This window comes from Agelaius tricolor, unplaced genomic scaffold, assembly GCF_023055355.1.
Source record: "Agelaius tricolor isolate 1412-34295 unplaced genomic scaffold, bAgeTri1.0.p SCAF_1, whole genome shotgun sequence".
Taxonomy (NCBI): Eukaryota; Metazoa; Chordata; class Aves; order Passeriformes; family Icteridae; genus Agelaius; species Agelaius tricolor.
This window is the reverse complement of record NW_027269261.1, coordinates 75,333,102-75,351,454: the sequence shown is the minus strand read 5'-3', so window position 1 is coordinate 75,351,454 and position 18,353 is coordinate 75,333,102.

The window sequence follows — 18,353 nt, the reverse complement described above, 5'->3', positions numbered from 1 at the left end:
CATCTCCAGAAGGTGATTCACCCCTTCCAAAAATATGTGTAAAAGTGTAGCCTGGATTTCTAATTTCTAAATGTTAGTTGAGATGAAATGTACCCAAAACCAGAACAAATCAGAGTAGAAACTTCATTGCTTGTCCATGTTTAGTCTGGTTAGTCCTGGAAGCCCCACAGAAAAAATATGGTAAAACTTTATAGGCAGAGTTAGCTAACAAGAACGGGGGTGTACAGTGTGCTGTGCAATGACCTGGATTTCCAGGCTGGAAATTTCTCTGTAAAGGTTTTGCCTCCTTCTGTAAAAAATACACACCTATGTCAGATAGGACAATCCATGGCTTTGTGTGTGGCTTCTGGGGAAGAAGCTGAAGAACCAAAAGGAATTTTTTTACTGGACTTAGTCTGGTGTTAAACACTAAATAGCCTTTGTAGATTAGGTCTGAACTACTTAGATCAAAAGAAAAGTTCCAGTACTTTCTCTGTGTGGAGACACACAGAGTCACAAAGAGGAGAAACATGAATCTCACAGTAAGGTAGGTCAGGTCTGCCCTTGACCAGCTGCTCCTTTACAGTGTGGCAAGAACAGAGCTGAGATGGGGTCTGAAGCAAAGGCTGTGAGTGCTGAGGCAATGTCCCTGGCTCAGTAAGACCCTGCATACAAACCATTTCAGACAGGGTGGTATGTTGGTTGTAGGAGCTGTTACTGCAGTTCTCAAGCTGTTCTCATCACTATAAAACACTCTCAGAACCAGAACACTGGGCTGCATGGTCCCATACAGCCACTGCTGGAACCTTCCACACCAGCTGCTGAACTGCCAGTTTTTCTTCCCAGGCAGATGAGCTGTTTTCACTGACTGTGAACATCAAGGTCTCCTCATTTTCAAGCATGAGGGCAGCTGTCACCTACACCTACCCTATGTACTGCTCCTATGCATCCTGGGCTTCAAGAGAAATTGTGTGTGAAGAAAACTACATGGAGGTAAAAACCTTCCCACTGAAGGCAAAGCTACATCCAAGCTCCCTGCCAGGCACAGCCACCTCCACAAATTCCTGTCAGAAGTTGATTGTACCCCATGGACCAGACAAAATAGCAACCTGCTGATATTTAGCATAGTGTGTAACTGTAGATCTGATTAGTAATACATTTACATGCCATAAATATTTTGTATGCAGTGAAACTCAGTAAACTGTACAGAGGAAGTAAGTCAAGGCTCTGCAAGCAAATCAACAGAGAGGCTTAAGGCCAAGCTCTTAAGCTCATGAGAGTCCCTTTTGGTACTAAAATGCTGCAGCAGTGAGAATGTCATCCTCATATCTGAAATAATAAAACCTAGAGTTTGCAGAGCTGCATCTCTGCTGAATCACACAACTCACAGGACATGACTGTGAAACAGGAGCTGCCTCCTGCCCCGTGGTGCAATTGGGTTGCTCAGCCTGCTGCCATCACCTACACACCAGTGTAGAAATGAGGCAGCAAACAATCCAAATTTCATTGCTTTCTGCGCATGTCTGCAACAGGCAGGAGAAAGAAAACATACTTCTTCTGTCAGAACTCAAGGCTGTGCAGTCATGTCTGGGTTGCAACACAATGAAACCATGGTACAGGTGTCTTCTGACTGTCCTGTTTCCTTGCCTCACTCTGCAGCACATGTGGGAAGGATTTACACCACAGCACCTACCTTAGGTACTGGGGATGCTGCATTTTCAGGTGTTCAGCCTGCATGGGAAGAGAGAACCAGTCCTGTTAATGCCAATAACCTGCTTTCCTACACCTCCAGTGGAGAGACCCAGGCCAACTAACTTTCATTTTAAGGCCAAAAATTACTGCCATCAAGAACCTCCATGTAAACACTTTCATTGCCTCCAATGAATGCAAACTGCTAAATCCTGATAGATTGTTCCCCATGCCTGTAATAATACTGAAGATCTGTTTGCTCCATTGCTCCCAAAGATTCTCCTGTGTCCCCAGGTGTCAGTGAAGACTGATGTCCCAGCAGTTTCAAATGACTACACTGTAGCATGGATGTCAGCACTGCCAGAGGTATGAAGGGGAGTCTTTCCTAACAGTTCTAGCCTGCCTCTTCTCTCTGCTCCTGTGAGTCATTCTTGGGGCATAGCTCCATCTCTGACAAAAAAAGGGAGATGAAAAATTTGCCGTCAAGTACTGAAAACCTCTCAAGTATTTTTAGACCTCTAGACTGCAAAAAGACATTTAGGTGGGAGAACAGTCATACACTTGTTCCATTAGTGGAAACTGAGCTCAAGACAAACAAAGGTAGGTGGTTCTTCACACAATGGGTAATGAAACTGTCAAACTCATCACCAAAAGATGTTGTGGCTGCTAAAACCTTACTTGATCCCAAGGAAAGTCTGGAAAAGTTGACTGAAGAGAAATCCAATAAGACATACTAAATACAAAGAGGGTACAGATAGCTCAGGAGTCACTGAGATGAAAAATATTTGAGGCTGGAAAGAATGAGTGGGAAATGATGACAGGAGCATCTATCTTATGAGGAAAAGCTGAGGGAGTTGGGCCTGTTTAGACTGGGAAAGAGTAGGAGACAATCTTAGCACACAAGTATCTGAAGGAAGGGCATCAAGAGGATGGAGACAGGTTCTCCCCAGTGGTGCCCAGCAGTAGGACAAGAGATCAGACAGAAACTGATCCACTGGAAGTTCTACCTGAATGTGAGGAAGAATGAAACAGATTGCCCAGGGAAGGTGTGGAGTCTCATCTGAAGAAATTCAAAAGCTGCCTGGACACAATCCTGAGTACCATGCTCATGGGGAACCTGCTTAAGCCAGGAGGTTGGACTAGATGGCCTCCAGTGGCTCCTTCCAACTCTAACCATTCTGTGATTCTGTCAAATATAAATGCTTGTCCCATGTTTCTCATGTCTTACTTGCTCCTGATGTCCATTTTCCTTTTGATTGCGCTCCCATATGGCCCAGGACTCTGTTCTAGGCCAGTACAGGCATTGCTCTCTTATCTTTGACACAGTATGTCTACACACTATAAATGGTAGTCTGACATTTGGCCTCTGGACTGCTCCAGCAATCAGCAGACATGGGGACAATCAGTTTCTTAACAGCACAGATATTTTGTCCACAGTGGATTTGTTCAAGGCCACCTATCTATGTTTCTTCCAGGGGTGCTAGAATATATATATATATATATATATATATCTCAAGGGTATTTCTTGCCTGAGATGAGCTCTCAGTATCATTCCAGTTACTCTCACTTCTAACAGGGAAACTGCCACCACAGTATCACTACTCAGCTTTTTAAGAGACACAGAACTGATATAGCTCATCTCTCTCTTGCAGACTCAAAATGTTGCATACCAGCAATGGCAACTGATGTTTGTTTCTCCATCAGGGAGAAAGAGAATAACAGTAAGTGATGCAGTAAAACTGGGCTACAGCTTCAATAACAGCCTGTCCCGGGTGTACCTGCGAGCGCCCTACCACAGCAACGAGTCTGATGTCAGCGTGGTGAGTTGCTGATCCCAGCCAGACACAAAGCTCTGCTGTTCCCATTGCCTCTCCAGAGTGTCAGCTCTCTTTTTCTGCCTGGGCTCAAACAGGTCAGTGGTGTAAATATGAACATGATCACTTCCACTTCCATGTACAGGCAGCGGTGGCTGCTTTTGCTGATTGACACAACTGTCTCCTGTCCTGTTGGTAAGGATCTCTTCCTTCTTCACTAAAAATAACCACTGAAGGAGGTAGTAGAATACACAGCCTTCCCGTTCTCACTAAGAGAAGAGGTTTACAAGCTTCTCTCAGAACAACATGAGCTAAGAGTCTGTGGCTTTGGTCCTGGACAAACACAGTCCCTGCTGTGACACTACATTACTTGTGTTCTCAGTGCAGTGTCATGTCTCTGGTTTCTCAAATCCCCACATTCGATGCAGAGAACTGGAAACAAGCAAAACTATAGAAGAGCCAGGGAGCCTCCCCTGGACTAATCCCACAGCCTTGGCTCTTCTTTTTCATACCATTCCATGCAAGGCATGCAGCTCTGCATCCTTGAAACTCACATAATCCTTTTCTCTGGAGAGGCAGGACTGGCCTGGCTTTTTGCAGAGAAGTGGTGGCTGCACCTGGCTCTCACAGGCATTTATAATCTCACAAAGATTATTAATGTGAACAAGTGGTGAGGAAGCATAAGGTTATAAGTTGATGAGACCTTGAAGCCAATATTTCAAGAAGGTGCAGACAGGTTGCTCTGTGGGGTCTTACTTCTGCCAGTAAGCCCTGGGACAACAGAATAGGTAGCTGAGAGCACAGCTGCCAGTTCTTCTGAATAAATTAATGATTCACCTGAAACTGGTGATTCAGGTCTGCTTTGAGTGCCAGGGTCTCTGTGACAAAATAGCCATCATTTGGCTCATATCCTACAAGGTGTTGCATCAGTGACAGCTGTAGAGATATCCTGGTGAAATGGAATCAGGGAAAGGCAGAGACAGGACTGAGTGGTAACTCCAATTGCCCCCTCTCTGGCACTGTCTATCTAACTCCACAGATGGCATCAGCTTCACCGATACCACACTAACATGGACTGTGCCAAGAGTTATCCCCACACTAGTGGCCCAGGAATCCACCTTTCTGTCTAAAAGCATTGTCATGGGAGTGGATAATCAAGTCATAGTGAATCCAGAGGAGATGAACTACTTACTGGAGTACAACGAGACACACATCAGAATAACCATCCCTACTGGAGCAGAAGGGGGCAAGCTAGAGGTTAGTACAAACCTGTCACACAGAAATACATTTAAGGGCCTGTACTACAGATGTGTCAAATCATGAGAAATACAAATACTGATTCACTGCTGCTTAAAATGTGTAGATACAATAAATATTTGAAGAGCTAGATACTTCTCTGTGTTTTGAAAACACTTACTCAGAAACTAGGGATTTATAATGACAAAACATGGTCGAAGCAAGAGTCTGCCTTTTGTTAATCATCTATAAGACATACTAATACATTAAGAGTGAAGGGATTTCTGGACATTGGAATTTAATTGTCTATGTTGTTCAATAATGACACTAGTCCTGATAAACTTCTGGCCTGACTCAATGAGTAATTTCCCTGCCAATTTCCAAGACAGCATGATTTAGCAAGGGACGGGTTCTCTGCATGTTGTTGGGGTGCAGTCACCTGCTTTGAACACAGTTTATTCCTCATCAATATATAATTTACAGATACAGAGACAATGTCAAAAGGAATGTTCAGTAGAACAGAAGAGAATAGTTTGGGCTGGAAGGCACTTTTAAAGACAATTTACTCCAGACTCCACTGCCATGGGCAGAAACATCTTTCACTAGATCAGGTTGCTCAAAACTCCATCCAACTTGAACACCTAGAAGGGAGTTGGCAATATTCCTACAAGATGGCATTGGTGTGATTTTTACTTATCCCCTTCAGGAGTTCTCCATTTGTGTAACAGGCAGAACAAGAGACATGACTGGTAATCCAGGAATGGTAAAAAAAAAAAAAAAAAAAACACAAAAAACAAAACAAAAAAAAAACCAACAAAAAAAAAAACCAAACATGGTGATGTGCTAAACTTAATGACTTAATGAGGACACCCCTGCTACTTCCTTATTAAGGATCTCAGCAGTATCTAGCCACACATGGACCAGACTAATGGACCAAGCTACCAAACAAAAAACAAAATCTCCTAGCAAAATCCATCCCAAACTGTACTAGAATACCATTTTCTCTTCCTAGTGTGAGAATTTTAACCATATTCAGTCATCTCTTCATTAAGCTACTAAGAATTAAGAGTTAATCACACATTTTACCTCCTAGAGCTCCGTATCTGGTGGTGTATATGGAGTCACTTACTGCATTGACCTCTTTCTGGAGCACACATGGACAGATGCAGATTGGCAAACCACGAAGTATACAGTCATCAAATCCATCACCACCCCTTTCATGCCTCAAATACCAACTGTTATCAACAGTAAGTCATTCCTCTCATTGACCCTTACCAATCTTCTGCTGTGCTATACATTGCACCACTCAACCTGTGCCACACATCTACATTCACCAAAATGTTCTCAACTCCCACTTACAATTTTCTAGACAAAGTCAAGATTCAAGTATTATAGTAAAGCAAACAAACAAACAAACAAAAAAACCAGCAAAAACCCTTTAGCCTTAACTTATTACTTGCTGATAAAAACGTAAACATTCCTTTCATGCTAATGCCTGGATTTTTCCAGTGAGCACTGGAATAAAAATGTTGTGATGTGCAGTTATCACACTGGGAAGAACTGTCTGAGGACAGCATTCATTGATGGTATTTTCTTCCCCAAACTGCTGCATTTGATACCTTGGGAGCATACTGAAATCATTGTGCCACCCAGTGCTGCAGTCATGGTTTTTAAATTTTATTTTCTGATGCATTAAGGCACTAATCATACTTGGAATTGTCTGGATAAGTGATATAAAAAGAAAAAGGAGCCTCTTACATACATTATGATAATTTTTCAAATGTTATGTGACTGAACTAGATTCTAGATTTCTTTAAAGGTATTGTATATAGAGTGCACCTCTAGAAAGTCACTGAACCCACTTTCTATAAAGTTCTATGTATTTGTTGTTAATCCCCGGCAGCTTGAAGCAATTCTCATGAACTCAGAGTATTTCAGATCTGACTAGAATACAAACACTCATTAATCAGAGCCATTAAAGAGATGGCTGCTGGCTAAGTTTCCTGGAATTTGAATGGGAGGCCACCCCAACCATCCTCCTTATTTGATCCACATCAGCAGTAATTTGATGCTCTCTCCCTGCAGACACTGTGCCAGAGGAAAGGCTATTTAATGTTGCACTTGGACACTTTCTTCCCGATGTCTCTCTGGTGGCAATCACAGTAGGAAATGTGCCATTTTCCCTGAGGGAAGCACAGCACCACGGCTTCAAGATTTATGAAACTCCCTTTTCTAATGGAACAAAAGCATTTATCCTGGAAGTCTCTTTTGATGATCCCTATGTTCTGAGAGAGGTAGGATACAGCAGGTTACTTCAGCAGCAGAGTGGAGGAGGTGGGGCAGTCCCTTTGCAGAGCATGGTCCAGCTTTTATTAACCAATAACAGTTCCTGGATCATAAAGGTGTCAATGAGTCTGAGACCATCTGAGTTAAGATCAGAGGCTTTTATGTCCCCACCTGGTTCTCCACAGATCTCCAGGAGATCAGTATCAAGGGTAATTAGATGGGATGAAATGTTACTTCCTGTAGTGCCTGTCAGCATAGCTAATGTCTGGGTGCACACTCAACAGGAAGAGGTTTGTCAAGTCTGTACTAGATGCTGCCCTTTGAAACAGGAGTGTCTTGGGGGGAAAAAATCAATTATTGCAATGCTGGCAAACACCAGTTTCAAAAATCCAGTAACTCCTGAGCCCTCTGTGTGACTGCTAGCACAGGCCATGCCCCATGTGAGCATGCTACGGGCAGGCTCAGGGTACTCTAAATGTAATTTTGCTAAGCTTCAGACCATTTGTAATCTAAATATTTGTAAAAGGTATATACTCACAGAGGGATTTCAACCTCTCATTTCATGGGAGGATGTATAACTGCAAGTCCTCTACCACTCTTTCAACCAAACCACACAAGGCTGCGATGCTGTTACAAGGAACAACATTGTGAACGCACAGGATTTGTGCAAATAGTTTTCAGGCTGCAGTCAAACCACAGTCAAATTACATTAAGGATCAAAGCAAGAAAAGAAAAATCCAGAAGTACTTCTTTCAGGTTGAACACTAGGTTTTGCTTTGGGAGCATTTTCAGTGAAGGAAAAGAGGATGTTGAGAGGGATCTCTCACAGCATCTCCTCACACCTTCTATTCAACCCATTACTTACTCTCCTGGTTTCAGCCCACACTCTGAGTAAAGAAGAATAAGGATTTGGACCTGGATCTCCCTCTGAGTTCTTTCACCATTGGGGTTCAGAGGAACCACCACTGTGTTCATTTTCAATGTCTTCATTTTCTGAAAAGGCACAACATTTATATTTGGCTGAAAGAGCAGTTGAATCCAGGCCAAATTTCTGAATAGCTTTAGGCCAGCTGAAGCGATGCTTTTGGAGCCTGAGCTATTTGCAGGGGAGAGAAGGGTGTTGGAATAATTATTTAGTGTTGTTCAGAATATACATGCCTGGCTATTCTGAAAGCTGTTGCAGCCTTACTCTTCTCTCTCTTTCAGTATGTGAATAGAAATGAAACAAAATACACCCTCCTGGTCAACTACACCCTTAGCGTGGGTCCAGAGATGACACTCTACTATCATTCAGCAGAGGTGGAGTGTGTGGTTGCTGATATTGGTAAGCTTTCCTCTGACATTAACTGGTTTGCATCAACAGCATGGCTGTCACTGAATTCAGTGAGAGCATCAGAGTGAGGGTGAGAGCTTTGGGCAAAACCCCACCCCTCCACAGCTCATTGTTGGTAACAGCCAAGTTGCTGCTCCACTGATGGCAGCTCTTCTGCATACTGGCAAGACAGTCTGCCCTCGAGACACTGAGAGCAATAAAACAAGTGTGTAGAAGAAGTTGGCTTGCAAACTCAGAGAACAAGATGCCTCAGAACATGAACATACATCTACTGGCAAAACTTTCAGACATTGCTACAAGTTTCAGTTTGTCCTCAAACACAATTAAATTCTGCATCCAGGGCAGAATTTAATTGACTCAAAAACATTGCTCTAATCTCCAAAGACAGCATTTCTATAAGGAGAAATCATCCACTAAGAGCCGTATTTAGCAGGTTACTGAAATAGTCAGGAGGTCTGTTTGATATTTTCTCAAATTTATTAGATTTTTGCATGCCACAAAGATGACAGTCTCCTCACTGTCCTATTTTATCTCTGAAATAGCTCTTGGTTCAGCTCAAAGAAGGCTGGTCAAAAAATGTATTTACATACATAGCTCAGCTTGCCTTACTGAAGCAGGGAACAGTGCTGGAAGCAATCTGGCAGGCCACTGCTGAAGCAGGACTCCCCATCCCACCAGATGTCAGCTGCTACACCCCCTACAACACAGCCAAGCCCTGCAGACAGTGCCAGCATGCACTTAAAAGGCTGCTGGGGTTTCCTACCCGTGACAGAAATCCCTGCCTGGGCCAAACCTCACCATCAAACCTTCCTTCATTGCTAACTCTTCATCCCACCTTCTTCCCACAGAAGTTCCAGAAGCAGTTGGTTCCTGTGATGAAGAGAACCTGTATCTGACCCTGCCCACTTTTGGCTTGCACCAGTACTGGGACCTGTACCTTGGTAACAAGCTCTTGAACCGGCACCTTGCCCTCACCAATGGGTACCTGGCAGCCACCAACTCCACACACCTGATCCTGCAAATACCTCTGTTTGCTGGGGGACTCATCTATGAGGTACAGGAGCTGTTCAGCAATGCTTTTTCTAAAGCACATAGGACTGTTTGCTCCCACAGAGTCCTGCAGTCACAGCCTGTAGTGCTCTGGTATTGCACATATTGGAAAACCTCCAGAGGGAAGGACTCTGAGACTGAGCAAGTGGGATAAGAGGCATTAGGCATGGATACTTATGGTGATGCCATGTATTGTGCAATCTGCAGTCCCCATTTGTCTCTAAAAGATATGCACCAAGTCTTCAAAAACAAACTCCTCAGTGTTTTTAGTAAGATGAGGCAAAACGTCCCATCTGCACTGAGCAAGAAATAGTATTTCAATATAGCTTGTATGAAAGAAGCTCTTTTAAAGGAAATTTTGCAGAAATTTTAGGACATGGCAGGGGGAAATTGATGCTGCAATAATTTGAACTATTCTACAATAATCAGCCCAAATTTGTCTCTGTGACAGTGACTGATAAATCCATACAAGAAAACTTGTAGTTCTGACCTCATGTTGCTTCAGGCTCAAGCCTTCATACTGACTTACCTCTTGTGACTAGTTAGTATTCAAGTGGCACAAGCTGTGGAGCAAAGCTTGGTACACGTGGATGATGTCCAGGAGGTAAGAGATCTCTTCCATCTCCTCCTTCGCAGGAAGTGTCCTTTCAGAAAATTAAAGCAAGGTTTGATGTTGCCCTAAGGAAAGTGAGAACTATGGAGACCTTACAGATGTTCTCCATTAGCTGCAGTTTTAATTCTTCAGCATTTATAAGTAAGTTATGTAACTGATCAATCAATAAAAAGATGTGTGATTCTTTCTTGACCTCAAACCAACTCTCTGCCTTTCTCAGTATGCCACCCAGATGGTACCATAATGGTATCTGCCCAAATGAAGACAGTTCCTGCCATTGACATGAGTAAAACCAAGCTAAGGGACAGCTCCTGCAAGCCTAAGGAGTATAATGAAGCCCATGCCTTCTTCAAGTTCCATGTCACTACCTGTGGCACCTCAGTAAGGGTAAGTCCATGGCCAGAGCAGATAGACCTACTGGAACTCTCTGCCTCTCCTGCATTTTCTCCTTTGGTCCCCTGCCCCAGCTCCTGAGAAGAGTCAATTTAAAATGAGCTTCCCATATGCACAGTTTGAAGGTGACCACATTATTTATGAGAATGAAATCTCTTATGAGAAAGAGACTCTTCCAAGACAGAGCATACCAACAATCACAAGAGATCCAGACTACAGGTAGGAGCTGCTGCTGGCTGACGCTGCTCATTTCTGTACAGCCACTGGGAAATAGATGTGAACACAACAATTGCTGTTTCTTCTATTCTAGACTAACAGTCTTGTGCTACTACCAAGCCAAGGAGACCCTAGTGCTTGGTGCCTTCTCCAGGGACCTGGCCACATCCCCTCCCTTTGGCTCTGGGACGATGTTTCCACATTCAAATACTGCAGGTGTGCAATTCTCTTCCTTCATTTTTAAACCTCTCTTACTCTTTCAGTCCTAAGTTCCCTTGTTAAGACATGCCTTACTTTTGCCTAAAGAACCTCATTAAAATTTCCTTCTCTGCAGCTTACAGGAGGGTAAGACAAGCTCTGAATGTAGTTTCAAGAGTGTCCAAAGGTAAATCTCCTCCTATGGAAATCAGAAAATTTCCAAGTATGTTTTAGTTTAAATAATATTAAACAACAACAAAACCCCCTGACATTTTCTCAAGATGAATCCTTCATGGAGTTCTATGGGCCCAGCATGGCAATACTCAAACAACCCATGGAGCCTGTGTTCCTTGAGGTGGAGCTGAAGGACGAGAGCCCCAGTGTTGAGTTATACCTGGAAAACTGCTGGGTTGCCACATCTCCAGACTTCAACAGCACCCCAAGATGGAACATCACTGTGGATGGGCAAGTTGTATTAAATGTCCAATGAACTCATCAGCAAATCCCTAATTTCTACTTATATCTGTTCTTTCTCTCAAATAGGTGTAAGATTAATGGCAGTGAGTTTGCTGCAGAGTTCCGCCCGGTGACTGTTAGCCCCCGGGTGAGACACCCTCCTCACTTTAAAAGGCTGGCAGTAAGGACCCTGGCACAGCAACTGGAACAGGTAGGACTGAGTGAAAGGCTCACCTCCAACTCATGGACCCTATCCTCAAAGTCTGGATGATGCTCTTAGTCATGTGGTTTAGTTGGAAGTAGCAAGGAGCAGGAAGTTGGACTTGATGATCCATATGGGTCCCTTCTAACCTGAGATATTCTGTGACACTATGCTTCAAGAAATAGATTTAGGCACCTCACAGACTTAATTAGTCACCTCACATTCAACTCAAATACCCTGTGTGCAACTTTAACTCTGCTCTCTTCTTAAATCTCCTCTGCCACCTAGCTAACTTGAGATTGGACAGGCTGGAGTAAACAAAAGAATGCTGTATGTAAATATGATTTTTATATGGTGATTCTGGCTTTGAATAGGTTCAGATTCGTATCACTTCAGCTCAAAATGTCTAGAGCAGAAAAATCAACTTATGTGTCCCAATATCCAGATGAAATTCAGCTCTGTTGTCTCCCATCTGTCCTAGCCAGTCATCCATCTCCTCGGGTGTCAGAGAAGCAGAGGCATGTGGGTTTGGTCTTAAAGTTTGAGAACCTATTCCCCTCTAAGGACTAAAGAGAGCAGAGAAAAACCCAGGACAGTCCCCTGAGGGTACTTTGCTCCTTGTGCATCCAGCTGAGTGAACTGCCTGTCCTGACATGTACTGATACCAGCCATGGTGTGTTCACCCTGCCTGGGCAGCTCAAGCAACTCACTGTTATTTACTCAGCCTTTCATAGGCACCTCAACTCTTGAACTTGCTAGAAATGAACATGATGCAATTCTGGGCTTGTGCTGCTTCCTAAGTGTGCAGCTGCAGCAGGCACCAGATTGAGTTTCTGTCTAGTTTTGATACTCTGCAGCACGTGAGGTTTTAACTTCTCCTGTCTCAGCCTCTGAGTTACCAAACTGCCTGAGGGCTTCCTTGACACCAACTTTAAATTCAAGGCAGGTTCAGCTAGAAGGTGCCACAAGGAGGTGTCCAGAGAAGCATAAGTCTAATCAGCTGTAGTTTCTACAAAAGGCAAAGACAAAATAATGCTGTGCAAAGTGGGATTTTATATGAATCAAGTGGAACTTTTTCTTCTTCTCAGGTATATGTGCACTGTTTGGTGGCAGCGTGCTCTCCTACCAACACACAACCTGGCAGCACCTGCAGAGGACAGTGCAGCTCAAGCAGGGCGAGGAAGGGTAGGTTGTAAAGGAGGAAAAAAACCATTGCAGTGCACCCCTGACCTGATGTTTCTCAGAGATTTAGGAGCTCTGACTTTGGCATCTGAAATGTCTCGAGCATAGACTGTAAACATTGATGTCACCTTTAAGCATGTATGTATTCTTTAAAAACTACACAAACACACTGCATAACGTTCTCAGGCTTTCCAGGTCACCCTTCTGACAGTCTCCAGGGCTATGTACTTGCTGGACCAGTATGGATTGTTGCTCCAGATCGAAGATGACACACATAAACTGAATTTGGTAAGAACACCAGGCCCTGTGTACTCACCCCGAGAGGTCACCATGCTTTGTGACACAAGCAATGCAGAGCCTGTCCTCAAGGACCTCAAAAATAAAAGTTCTGGGACAAGAACAGGGAATGGACATGGTTTGCAGTCCCATGGTCTCAGCTTGAGCCCATGAGAGAGGGAAGAAGGAGAGCTCCCTGCCAAGCCAAACACAGCTGGTGTGGCTCTGGAGCAGATGCCAGCAACATAGCAGGGCATGCTGGACTTGGGTCATAGCAGGCAGTTTTGGAGCCAGGTATTATTTCAACAGGTTTTCAACAGGACTGCCCCCAGTCTGAGAGAAAACAGATCCAAAATTTTAGAAACAAACACTAAGGCACTAAGGCACGCTGCCATATTCCAAATGCTTTTGAATGGTTCAAATCCTCCAAAGAGTAGGGTTTCTTCTATAGCTTCATCCACCCTTGGACAACCAGAGCTGCTGAGCTGTCTGCTCCCCAGCATCACTCCTCACTTCAGCCTCTGTGTGTCTCCAACAGCACCTGAAAGCTCTGCTGTGCTGGCTGCTTTCCAAATGGTGCCACTGGACACAGGAGCTACTGCTTCCAGGAACCACCAGAACTATTTGCATGAAGTTTAAAGACCAGATGGTGGGACAGCACTGGAAAGTTCTTGAGTCTGCTAACAGGATCAGTAAATCTTGCAACCTGTTGCCTCTCTGAAGTGGCTACAGAAGAAAACTTAGCAGAAAACTACCCAAGGCTGCAAAATAACACTTTGTGTTTCTTCCAGATGCTCAAATATGGACTTGCAGATCACTAAAATTATTCCAGTCCTAATTATGGCTGCTTCTTGTAATACTTCATAAAGTGGCTGCCAATCCTTCCATCTGAATGTAAAGTGCAAATCTGAAAAGTCAAATAAAAATACACCAGAGCAATGTAAGCACAGAACATGTCCTTGCTAATGTGCAACAGCAACCATCTGCTGTACCAACAAAGAGGAAAGCAGTCACTGCCAGAGCCCCTCCAGCAGGCAACACCAGGGCACACACTTCTTCCCACTAATGCAGTGCTTCATCTGTATCATGACATCAACCTGACCTTCCTGGAAACCTGTTAGTTCCTCATTTTCTCTCACCTGCCCCTGTATGGAAAAAGCTAACTAAATGTGAGCAGATGGATACGTAGTACGAGCAAAAATGACACCTGATATTTTTTGTTTCTATGCACACAGAAAGCTTGCTTTTTTTTTTTTTTTTTTAAATTCTTATTATTTTTAGAGATAAGTACAAACCTGCCACATGACCACCTCTAATCACCCTCATGATGTGCCTACAGTGTACCTGCAGGTGTGGCTGCGGCACATGTAGAGGTTCGACAGCAGTGCAGAGGGGGCAGATGGCACACTCATGCTGACAGCACACTGTGTGTACTCTCCAGAGGGTTTCCCAGCTCCTGCAGCCCCTGCCTGCCCAGCCTGGCTGGTCAGTGCACACACCTGGCCCACTTCCCAAAAGCTGCAGTCCTGCCTGAGATAATTGCTGAATAAATGCCCTCTTAAAGCTGTACCTGCTGAAGCAGTAAGATCTGTGAAAAGGAACGGGAGGGTGCTGTGACCCCAGGACCCCCCAGCAGCTGCCTGGGTGCTGCCTTCCTCTGCTGCATGAGCAGTGCACTCTGCTGTCCACAGCCCACACTGCAGAGCCCAGCAAGTTACTGCATCTGCCAGGAGAGCACACTCCCTGCTTTTAACAGCAGCAGCAAATTTGTAAGTTTAGGTTAACTTTCTGTTAATCTAAAAAGCAGTCCTCTAGAAATTTGTAGACTGGGATGAAGGGAAAATAATAATGACCAAATGCTAGCTCCTCTCAGCACTCTCAGGCCACACAGGTGAGCATCAGGTCTGCTCTGGTGTAACCAAGGTTCACTTTGTCTTGCAGCTTTGCTGAGTATATTTACATAAACTTGTCTGCAGTAATCGGCTATCCCAGATCCTCCCCTTTTGCCCTGGAAAACCAGGAAGAGGCCCAGCAGCATTCCATACCCTTCCCCCACCACCTGACAGATGAGCAGACTTTTCTCTTCCACCTACATTGGAAGGGAGATGGAAGAGACAGACTTGCATTCCCATTTCAACAGGGATTTTAGGTTTCCCCCTTCCCAAAGACAAGCCAGAACAATTCCAATCCTTAGTCTCTTTCTCCTACCTCGGTTGCTGTTCATGGTGTAGATGATGATTTTCAAATCTCATGGTGTGTTAGTGTTAGGCATTCCCTGTTTACCTTTGAGGGTGTCTTTCCCAAGGTATGATTCAGCCATGCTATTGCATGGGTGTACTGCTCTGCAACTCCATTCTCCTGGGATTATTCCTACCTCTCAGGTGTTGCACAGGGAACTTCAGCACCTAAGTCCTGTCCTACCTAGACTGCAGTTTTCAGGCCTGTGGGTTTAAATGGTTCCTTGGATTAGCTTTCAGGAACCACTCTGGTCATACCACTGTAATTGAACAAGCCTTCATTATTCAGTGAAAGTGGAGAAAAGGAATTGGGAGAGAAGTTATTTTCAATGCACAGACAGAGGCACACCAGAGTCCCCATGCTGGGGAGTCCCCAGCCTGGAAAGCACTGATCAGCCTTTTCCCTAACAACAGAGTTAGGCTGAAACCTACTCTTGTGAACTGGGACACAGCTGGACCAGCTGTTCCTTGCTGGGAGACAAGGATATCCTTCAGGCCCATTTCACATGCTCCTTGTACAGCACAAACACAAGTGATAAAAGTACTGATCGCCATGAGCTGTAGGAAGCAATGCTCTGGACTGCACCCAATCCCTCCCTGCTCACGCACTAAAGGGATCCTACAAGGAGAATCTTGGAAATAATCTTAGGAAACAGACCAGTGTTAGCTCAAATGCTCACAACATGCTGGAATTGGGGCCTCCAACTTGACCAGATCTCTCAGAAACTGTTTTCATACAAAGCAACCAGACCTTCCATTCTGCATGAAAGCCACAGGCTGGGGTCACTGCCACTGGTCAAATCTGTTTCACTGATCCAGCCCATATCTGTTAAAAGGATGAGGCAGGTGAACATCTGCTGACATAAAAGAATTTTGGATATTACCCTCCCACTAGCAGTCTTCAGTTTTGAACACTGGTTTTGCTTTTCTGAATCCTTTTCTGAATCCTGACAGGCAACAGAGAGCATCACCTGCATAGCTGAGCTTGACTGAGACAGAGGTGTTCAATCCCCACAAAAGTGGAATAGTGCACCTCTCTCTCCTCAGTCCCTTTTAACAAGGTTACCTACTAGATAAGAAGTGCTCAGTGCAGCACTCACTTGCAACAGCCCAGGAGTTTCAGGCTTTCCATGCTGACCAAACCTCCCTTGCTCACTCAGAAGGCATCTGGAAGAGGGACTTATTCTGGCTACTTGACAACCAAACCCTTTGGCCTCAACATGCCACACCTTTCCAATTGGAAAGGCTCTCTCTGTTCCCCATGCTGCACTCACACTAAATATGCATGAAACCCTTCTCACATTGCTCAGTGCCCTGCTAACCTTGGCATTCTGTCAGCTTTCCCCACCTTTCTGCAAAAGCAAGGGAAAGGCCTTGCAACACTGATAGCTGTGTGACAACTCCTCCTCCCATGTTTCAGTAGGACAAATGGAGTCCTAGGAAAAGCAAAGGATGATGGTGTTACTCTTTGCCTTGTTCTGTAAGGCAGTGATGTTACTCTTTGAGATTCTTTAACGTGTAATGGAATTCACAGGGTTTTTCCTAAGTTTAGAGGTAAATCATCAGGTGAGAACAGTTACTCATTGCCAAATTAACCCTGCCTACAGGGAACAAGCCAAGCAGAGGGGCTGCCAGTGACAGCTGTGGAAGGAAAGTCAAGGGTTTGGGAGAGCAGGTTTATAGGTAGGAAACCTTGGGAAAGCAGCTGAGAATTATTCACGTCTGAAATATTTCTGGCCAGACTAAAGAGAGTCACAGTGCATTAGCAGCAACCATCTGTGTGACTTACTGGTGCAACCCCATGACTTTGACAAGGGCAGTGGAACGGGCAGAACTGACCCAGGAGCTCCACAGAGGTGTGGAATTCTCATGCAGAGACACCCCCTAAAGCCCAGTGAAGATATAAAGCTACAGCACCTCACATTGCAAAGCATCCAAAGCACACAACCCTGCTCCTTTTACAGGCTGAAAGGTTGCCTGAATTTCACAAAACATTACATAAAAGAATTTTATTACCCTCCATTAGGCTTTTAATTCTTAAAACTTTTACAACAGGAAACTTTGCAGGACAAGGGGAGTTACTAAATACATCCTCCTCTTCAACTTTTGGGGGTTTTTTATACATTTTATATACTGAACATTATGCCCTGTGGAGTATCCCTTTGGTCAGTTTGGATCACCTGTCCTGGCTGTGTCTCCTCCCATGCTCCCAGGCACCCCCAACTTCCTCCCCACCATGGCAGTACAAAAATCAGAAAAGGCCTCACTCTGTGTGAGCCCTGCTCAGCAATAACAAAAACATTTCCGTATTATCAGCCTGTGTTCAGCACAAATCCAAAACACAGCCCCGTTCCAGCCACTGTGAAGAAAACTAACTCTACCCCAGCTGAAACCAGCAGGGCTATTTAATAATTTCAGGCTGAAAAACTGAAAGCCAGAGAGCTAAGTGACTTGTGTGCATGTGAAAGAGGAAAATGTGAAAACCCTACTGGCCAAAATTACCTTGAAAGAATTCCAGATTAAGCTGAAATGCATGATGACAGTTCATCCTTTCACAGGAGAAACAAGGAAATACTGTGGAGAATTGGCAATTGCTTCCCAGCCCTGTGCAGTATTTCTGTGCCAGCAATTGCATGAGAAGTAATTAAGCAACATTCACAAAACAACACAAGCTGGAATATTATCTCTAGCATCTTTGTTTTCTAAAATACTTGTTCACTGTTAATATTTTGATCTACATCCTGTCATTTCAAGTGTTCTGTGCAGAATCACATCTGTGATCTCTCTTCTCACAGTAAAACTTCCTAAGTCACATCCAATTGTTCATTACTGCTTTTTTAATTGTCTTGGCAAGGTCACTCAGGAACATATCTAGCTCTAGCTCACCTTCTCACCATCAGTCAAGAGTTGGTAGGATTGCTCAGTTTTTTAAGACTAAAGTGGCATGAAGTGTATCAAGTCATTGAATTATCTGTGTTGTTTTAGAGACAGAACACCCAGATAAATGGTAGCAAAGCATGTGCTTAATATATCAAGTCCAAAATTAAGACTTCTGAGGGGGAAAAATGGGCATTGCCTATTTCTCAAACTGTGAATGGTCACATCCTGGTACTACATATCTTATTTCTGTAACTTCAAATGGCTGCAGTCAAATGTCAAGAGCATGAGAGGTAAATGCAGCATTCTCTCAGCG